General features: G+C 38.6%; 1 protein-coding gene across 8 annotated transcripts in view; it reads left to right on the top strand.

The window, feature by feature from the left end:
- The window catches only part of DMAC2 (distal membrane arm assembly component 2), a 159,776-nt gene that overhangs the window by 25,045 nt on the left and 128,721 nt on the right, over positions 1-6,010 (top strand). The gene's annotated exons all lie outside the window — the stretch shown is intronic.

The following is a 6,010-nucleotide window of genomic DNA, read 5'->3' as shown; positions in this document are numbered from 1 at the left end:
GATTATATTTTTTATTGTTCATTCTCATGGATATATAATATTCAAATATGCTACTATTTATTTATTCTTGACCAGTTTCCAGTTTGGAGTAATTATGAACAATGCTGCTAATGAAATCCTTGATTTATAGCAGTCATTCCATATACCTCAGTGTGCATACGCCAATCCCCTTAAATTTAATTTTTTTCTTTTTCTTTCTTTCTTCTTCTTTTTTTTTAAATACCTGCTCCCAAGCATTCCTTTTGAGTATACAGTCTAAGAGTGGAATAAGCAAGCATTTGTTTTGAGTATACAGTCTAAGAGTGGAATTTCTTGGTGACAGAGCTTTAAAATTTAGTAGGTAACTACAGCGCTTTTTCAAAGTAATTTACCAGTTTACACTGCTGTTAGCAGGAGATGAGAGTTTCTCTGTTCTACCCTCGGCCAATACTTGGTATTGTCAGATATTAAAATTGTTGCCAATCTGATGATGTAATGTGATCTGTGTTTGGGCTTAATTCATATATTCCCAGTTACTAGTAAGGCTGAGTGCCACTTTCCATGTTGTTAGCTATTTGGGTTTTTGTCCCCGAAGTTCCTACTCAAGTCTTTTGCTGTGTTGCCTGCTTTCCTCTCATTGATCCATAGGAATTCCTTATATAGTCTGAATATTAATCCTTTGTTGATCATATATATTGCAGACTTTTCTTCTACTCTGTAGACTGTTATTTTAATTTTTTTGATGACTAAAAAAAGTTTTTTTTTTCTTTTTAGGGCCGCACCTGTGGCATATGGAAGTTCCCAGGCTAGAGGTCGAATTGTGGCTGCAACTGCTGGCCTCTGCCACAGTCACAGCAATGCCAGATCCGAGCCACATTTGCAACTTATACCACAGCTCATGGCAATGCCAGATCTTTAACCCACTGAGTGGTGCCAGGAATTAAACCTGCATCCTCATGGATACTACTTGGATTTGTTACCACTGAGCCACAACGGGAACTCCCGATGATCAAAATTTCTTAATTTCAATAAAGTCAGATTTATTAATCTTTTCCTTTATGATTTATACTTTTTGTACTTTGTTTAAAAAATCCTTTCCTACCTCAAGGTTATGAATATATTCTCCTACATTCCCTTATAAGTTTGTCTTTCAAATTTAGATCTTTAATCCACTGAAATTTATTTTTTTGTGATGGGTTTGAAGTAGGAGGTCTCTGTACTTTTTTTTCCACTTAATTTATTGTAAATATCTTTCCAGTCAATACATAATGATCTACCTAATTATTCTGACAACTGAAGAACTGCACAATTTGCTTTCAAGATGAATTTTTTTTTTTCTTTTTAGGGCTGTACCTACAGTATATGAAAGTTTTCAGGCTAGGGGTTGAGTTGGAGCTGCAGCTTCTGGTGTACACCACAGCCACAGCAACGTGGGCTCCGAGCCACATCTGCAACCTGTGCCACAGCTTGCGGCAACACCAGATCCTTAACCCACTGAGCTAGGCCAGGGATTGAACCTGCATCCTCATGGACACTAGTCAGACTCATCTCAACTGTGCTACAACAGGAACTCTTATTTTTATTTATTTATTTTTAAAAATATTTTTTATTTTTTGTCTTTTCTGGGGCCGCACCTGTGACATATGGGTGTTCACAGGCTAGGGGTCTAATTGGAGCTGTAGCTGCTCGCCTACACTATAGCCACAGCAATTCGGGATCCAAGCTGCATCTCTGACCTATACCACAGCTCAAGGCAACTCAGGAGCCTTAACCCACTGAGTGAGGCTAGGGATCGAACCTGCAACCTAATGGTTCCTAGTTGGATTTGTTAACACTGTGCCACGATGGGAACTCTGGGAACTCCTATTTTTAAAAATTGTAGTTGATTTACAATCTTCTGTCAATTTCTGCTGTACAGCCAAGTGACCCAGTTATATATACACATATTCTTTTTCTCACATTATCTTCCCTCATGTTCCATCACAAGTGATTGGATATAGTTCCCTGTGTTATACAGCAGGACCTCATTGCTTATCCATTCCAAATGCAATAGTTTGCATCTACTAACCCCAAACTCCCAGTCCATTCCACTCCCTCTCCCTCCCCCTTGGCAACAAGTCTGTTCTCCATGTCCATGAGTTTGTTTCTTTTCTATAGATAGGTTCATTTATGCCATATATTAGTTTCCAGATATGTGTTATCATATGGTATTTGCCTTTCCCTTTATGACTTACTTAGTATGAGAGTCTCTAGTTTGATCCATGTTGCTGCAAATGGCATTGTTTTGTTCTTTTTTATGGCTGAGTAGTATTCCATTATGTGTATCTTCTTAATCCATTCATCCATTGATAGACATTTAGGTTGTTTCTGTGTCTTGGCTATTGTAAATAGTGCTTCAATTAACATAGGGGTGCATGTATCTTTTTGAATGAAAGTTTTGTCTGGATATATTCCCAGGAGTGGGATTGCTGGATTTTATGGTAGTTCTATATTTAGTTTTCTGAGGTACCCCCTTACTGTTTTCCACAGTGGCTGTACCAATTTATATTCCTACCAACAGCAAAGGAGCTTCCCTTTTCTCCATATCCTCTCCAGCATTTGTTATTTGTAGATTTATTAATTCATTCTGGCTGGTGTGAGGTGGTACCTTACTGTAGTTTTGATTTGCATTTGTCTAATAATCAGCGACATTGAACATTTTTTCGTGTGCCTGTTGGCCACCCATGTCTTCTTTGGAGAATTGTCTCTTTAGGTCTTCTGACCATTTTTCAAATTTTTTTTTGCCTTTAATTATATGAGTTGTTTGTATATTTTGGAGTTGAAGCCTTCGTTGGTAGCATTGTTTGTGACTATTTTCTCCCATTCCATAAGTTGTCTTTCCGTTTTTGTTTTTGTTTTTGTTTTATGGTTTACTATGCTGTGCAAAAGCTTGTGAATTTGACTTGTCCCATTGGTTTATTTTTGTTTTTATTTTTATTGCATTAGGAGACTGACTTAAGAAAACATTTGTACGGTTGATGTCAGAGAATGTTTTGCCTATGTTCTTTTCTAGTAGTTTTATGGTGTCTTGCCTTAGGTAAGTCTTTAAACCATGTTTTTTTTTGGGAGGGAGGCGCACCCACAGCATATGGAAGTTCCCAGGCTAGGGGTTGAAATGGAGCTGCAGCTGCCAACTTATGCCACAGCCACAGCAACACAGGATCTTTAACCCACTTAGCAAGGCCAGGGATTGAACCCACATCCTCATGGATACTAGTCAGGTTTGTTACCACTGAGCCATGACAGGAACTCCAGTCTTTAAGCCATTTTGAGTTTATTTTTGTGCATGGTGTGAGGGCGTGTTCTAGTTTCATTGATTTACATGCAGCTGTCCAGTTTTCCCAGCACCACTTGCTGAAGAGACTGTTTCCCATTTTGTATTCTTGCCTCCTTTGTTGAAGATTAATTGACCATAGGCGTCTGGGTTTATTTCTTGGTTCTCTGTTCTGTTCCATTGGTCTGTATGTCTGTTTTTGTACCAGTACCATACTGCCTTGATTACTGTAGCTTTGTAATATTGTCTGAAGTCTGGGAGAGTTATGCCTTCTGCTTGATTTTTGTTCCTCAGTATTGCTTTGGCAATTTGGGGCCTTTAATGGTCCCATATAAATTTTCAGATTGTTTATTTTAGTTCTGTGAAAAATGTCCTGGGCAATTTGATAGGGATTGCATTGAATCTGCAGGGTTTTTTTTTTCCTTTTTAGGAGCTCACCTGTGGCATATGGAAGTTCCCAGGCTAGGGGTTGAATCAGAGCTGCAACCACTGGCCTATGCCACAGCCATAGCAATGCCAGATCTGAGCCATGTCTGAAACCTACACCACAGCTCACGGCAATGCCAGATCCTTAACCCACTGAGCAGGGCCAGGGATCAGACCTTGATCCTCATGGATACTATTTGGGTTCATTACCACTGAGCCACAACAGGAACTCTGAATCTGTAGATTGCTTTGGGTAGTATGGCCATCTTCATGATATTAATTCTTTCAACCCAGGAACATAGAATATCTTTCTATTTCTTTGACTCTTTAATTTCCTTGAATAAGGTTTTATAGTTCTTAGCATATAAGTCTTTTACTTCCTTGGTCAGGTTTATTCCTAGGTATTTAATTTTTTTGGTGCGATTTTAAAAGGTATTGTATTTTTGTATTCCTTTTCTAATATTTCATTGTTAGTATACAGAAATGCAACTGATTTCTGAATGTTAATCTTGTATCCTGATACTTTGCTGAATTCATTAATCAGTTTGAATAGTTTTTCTGTGGAGTCCTTAGGGTTCTCTCTATATATAGTATCATGTAGTCTGCATAGTGACAGTTTTACCTCTTCTCTTCCAATTTGGATACCTTTTATTTCTTTTGTCTGATTGCTGTGGCTAGGACTTCCAACACCATGTTGAATAAAAGTGGGAGAGTGGGCATCCTCATCTTATTCCAGATTTTATTTATTTATTTTTTTTGTCTTTTTGCCATTTCTTGGGCCGCTCCTGCGGCATATGGAGGTTCCCGGGCTAGGGGTCGAATCAGAGCTGTAGCTGCCAGCCTACGCCAGAGCCACAGCAACGTGGGATCCAAGCCACATCTACGGCCTACACCGCAGCTCACAGCAACGCCGGATCCTTAACCCACTGAGCAAGGCCAGGGATTGAACCCGCAACCTCAGGTTCCTAGTTGGATTCGTTGACCACTGTGCCACGACAGAAACTCCCCTGTTTCGAGGTATTTTTAAATTTCCCTTTTGATTTGTCATTGACCCATTGGTTTCTTATTAGTGTATTCTTTAGTCCCCATGTACTTGTTTTTTTCTCATTTCTTTTCCTGCAGTTGATTTATAGTTTCATGCCATTGTGCTCAGAGAAGATGCTTGAAATAATTCCTATTCTCTTAAATTTATTGAGATTAGTTTTGTGCCCCAGTATGTGGTCAATCCTTGAGAATGTTCCATGTGCACTTGAAAAAAGAATGTATATTCTGATTTTTTTGGATGTAATGTTCTGAAAATGTCAATGAAGTCTAATTTTTTTATTGTGTCATTTAGGATCTCTGTTGCCTTACTGATTTTCTGTCTAGAGGATCTGTCCATTGATGTGAATGTGGTGTTAAAATCTCCTACTATTCCCATCAATTTCTCCTTTTATGTTTGTTAGTATTTGTTGTATGTATCTGGGTGCTTCTATATTAGGAGCATATATGTTGATGATGGTAATATCCTCTTCTTGAATGGATCCTTTTATCATTAAATAGTGTCCTCCTTTGTCTTTCTTTATGGCCTTCGTTTTAAAGTCTATTTTGTTTGATATGAGTATTGCAACTCCTGCTTTCCTGTCTTTTCCATTGGCATGAAATATCTTTTCCCATCTCCTCACTCTCAATTTATATTTGTCCTTTGCCCTAAGGTGAGTCTCTTGTAGGTAGCATATTGTAGGCTCTTATTTTTTTATCCAGTCTGTCACTCTATGTCTTCTGATTGAAGCATTCAGTGTATTTACATTTAAGGTAATTATGGATACATATGTATTTATTGCCTTTTTTTTTTTTTTTTTTTTGTCTTTTCTGCCATATCTTGGGCCACTCCTGAGGCATATGGAAGTTCCCAGGCTAGGGGTCTAATTGGAGCTGTAGTGGGTGGCCTACACCAGAGCCACAGCAATAGCGGGATCGGAGCCGCGTCTGCAACTTACACCACAGCTCATGGCAACGCTGGATCTTTAACCCACTGAGCAAGGCCAGGGATCGAACCCACAACCTCATAGTTCCTAGTCGGATTCGTTAACCACTGAGCCATGATGGGAACTCCATTGCCATTTTTTTTTTTTTTCTTTTTTTTTTTTTTTTTTTTTTTAATTTTATTTTCCCACTGTACAGCAAGGGGGTCAGGTTATCCTTACATGTATACATTACAATTACAGTTTTTCCCCCACCATTTCTTCTGTTGCAACATGAGTATCTAGACATAGTTCTCAATGCTATTCAGCGGGATCTCCTTGTAAATCT

This window comes from Sus scrofa, chromosome 6 (assembly GCF_054392235.1).
Source record: "Sus scrofa isolate SSC_HxYL_T2T_F1_AM1 chromosome 6, Sscrofa_HxYL_maternal_Yorkshire_Landrace_v2.0, whole genome shotgun sequence".
Classification (NCBI taxonomy): domain Eukaryota; kingdom Metazoa; phylum Chordata; class Mammalia; order Artiodactyla; family Suidae; genus Sus; species Sus scrofa.
The sequence above is the reverse complement of the archived record's forward strand: the minus strand, read 5'-3'. Positions and strand labels throughout refer to the sequence as shown.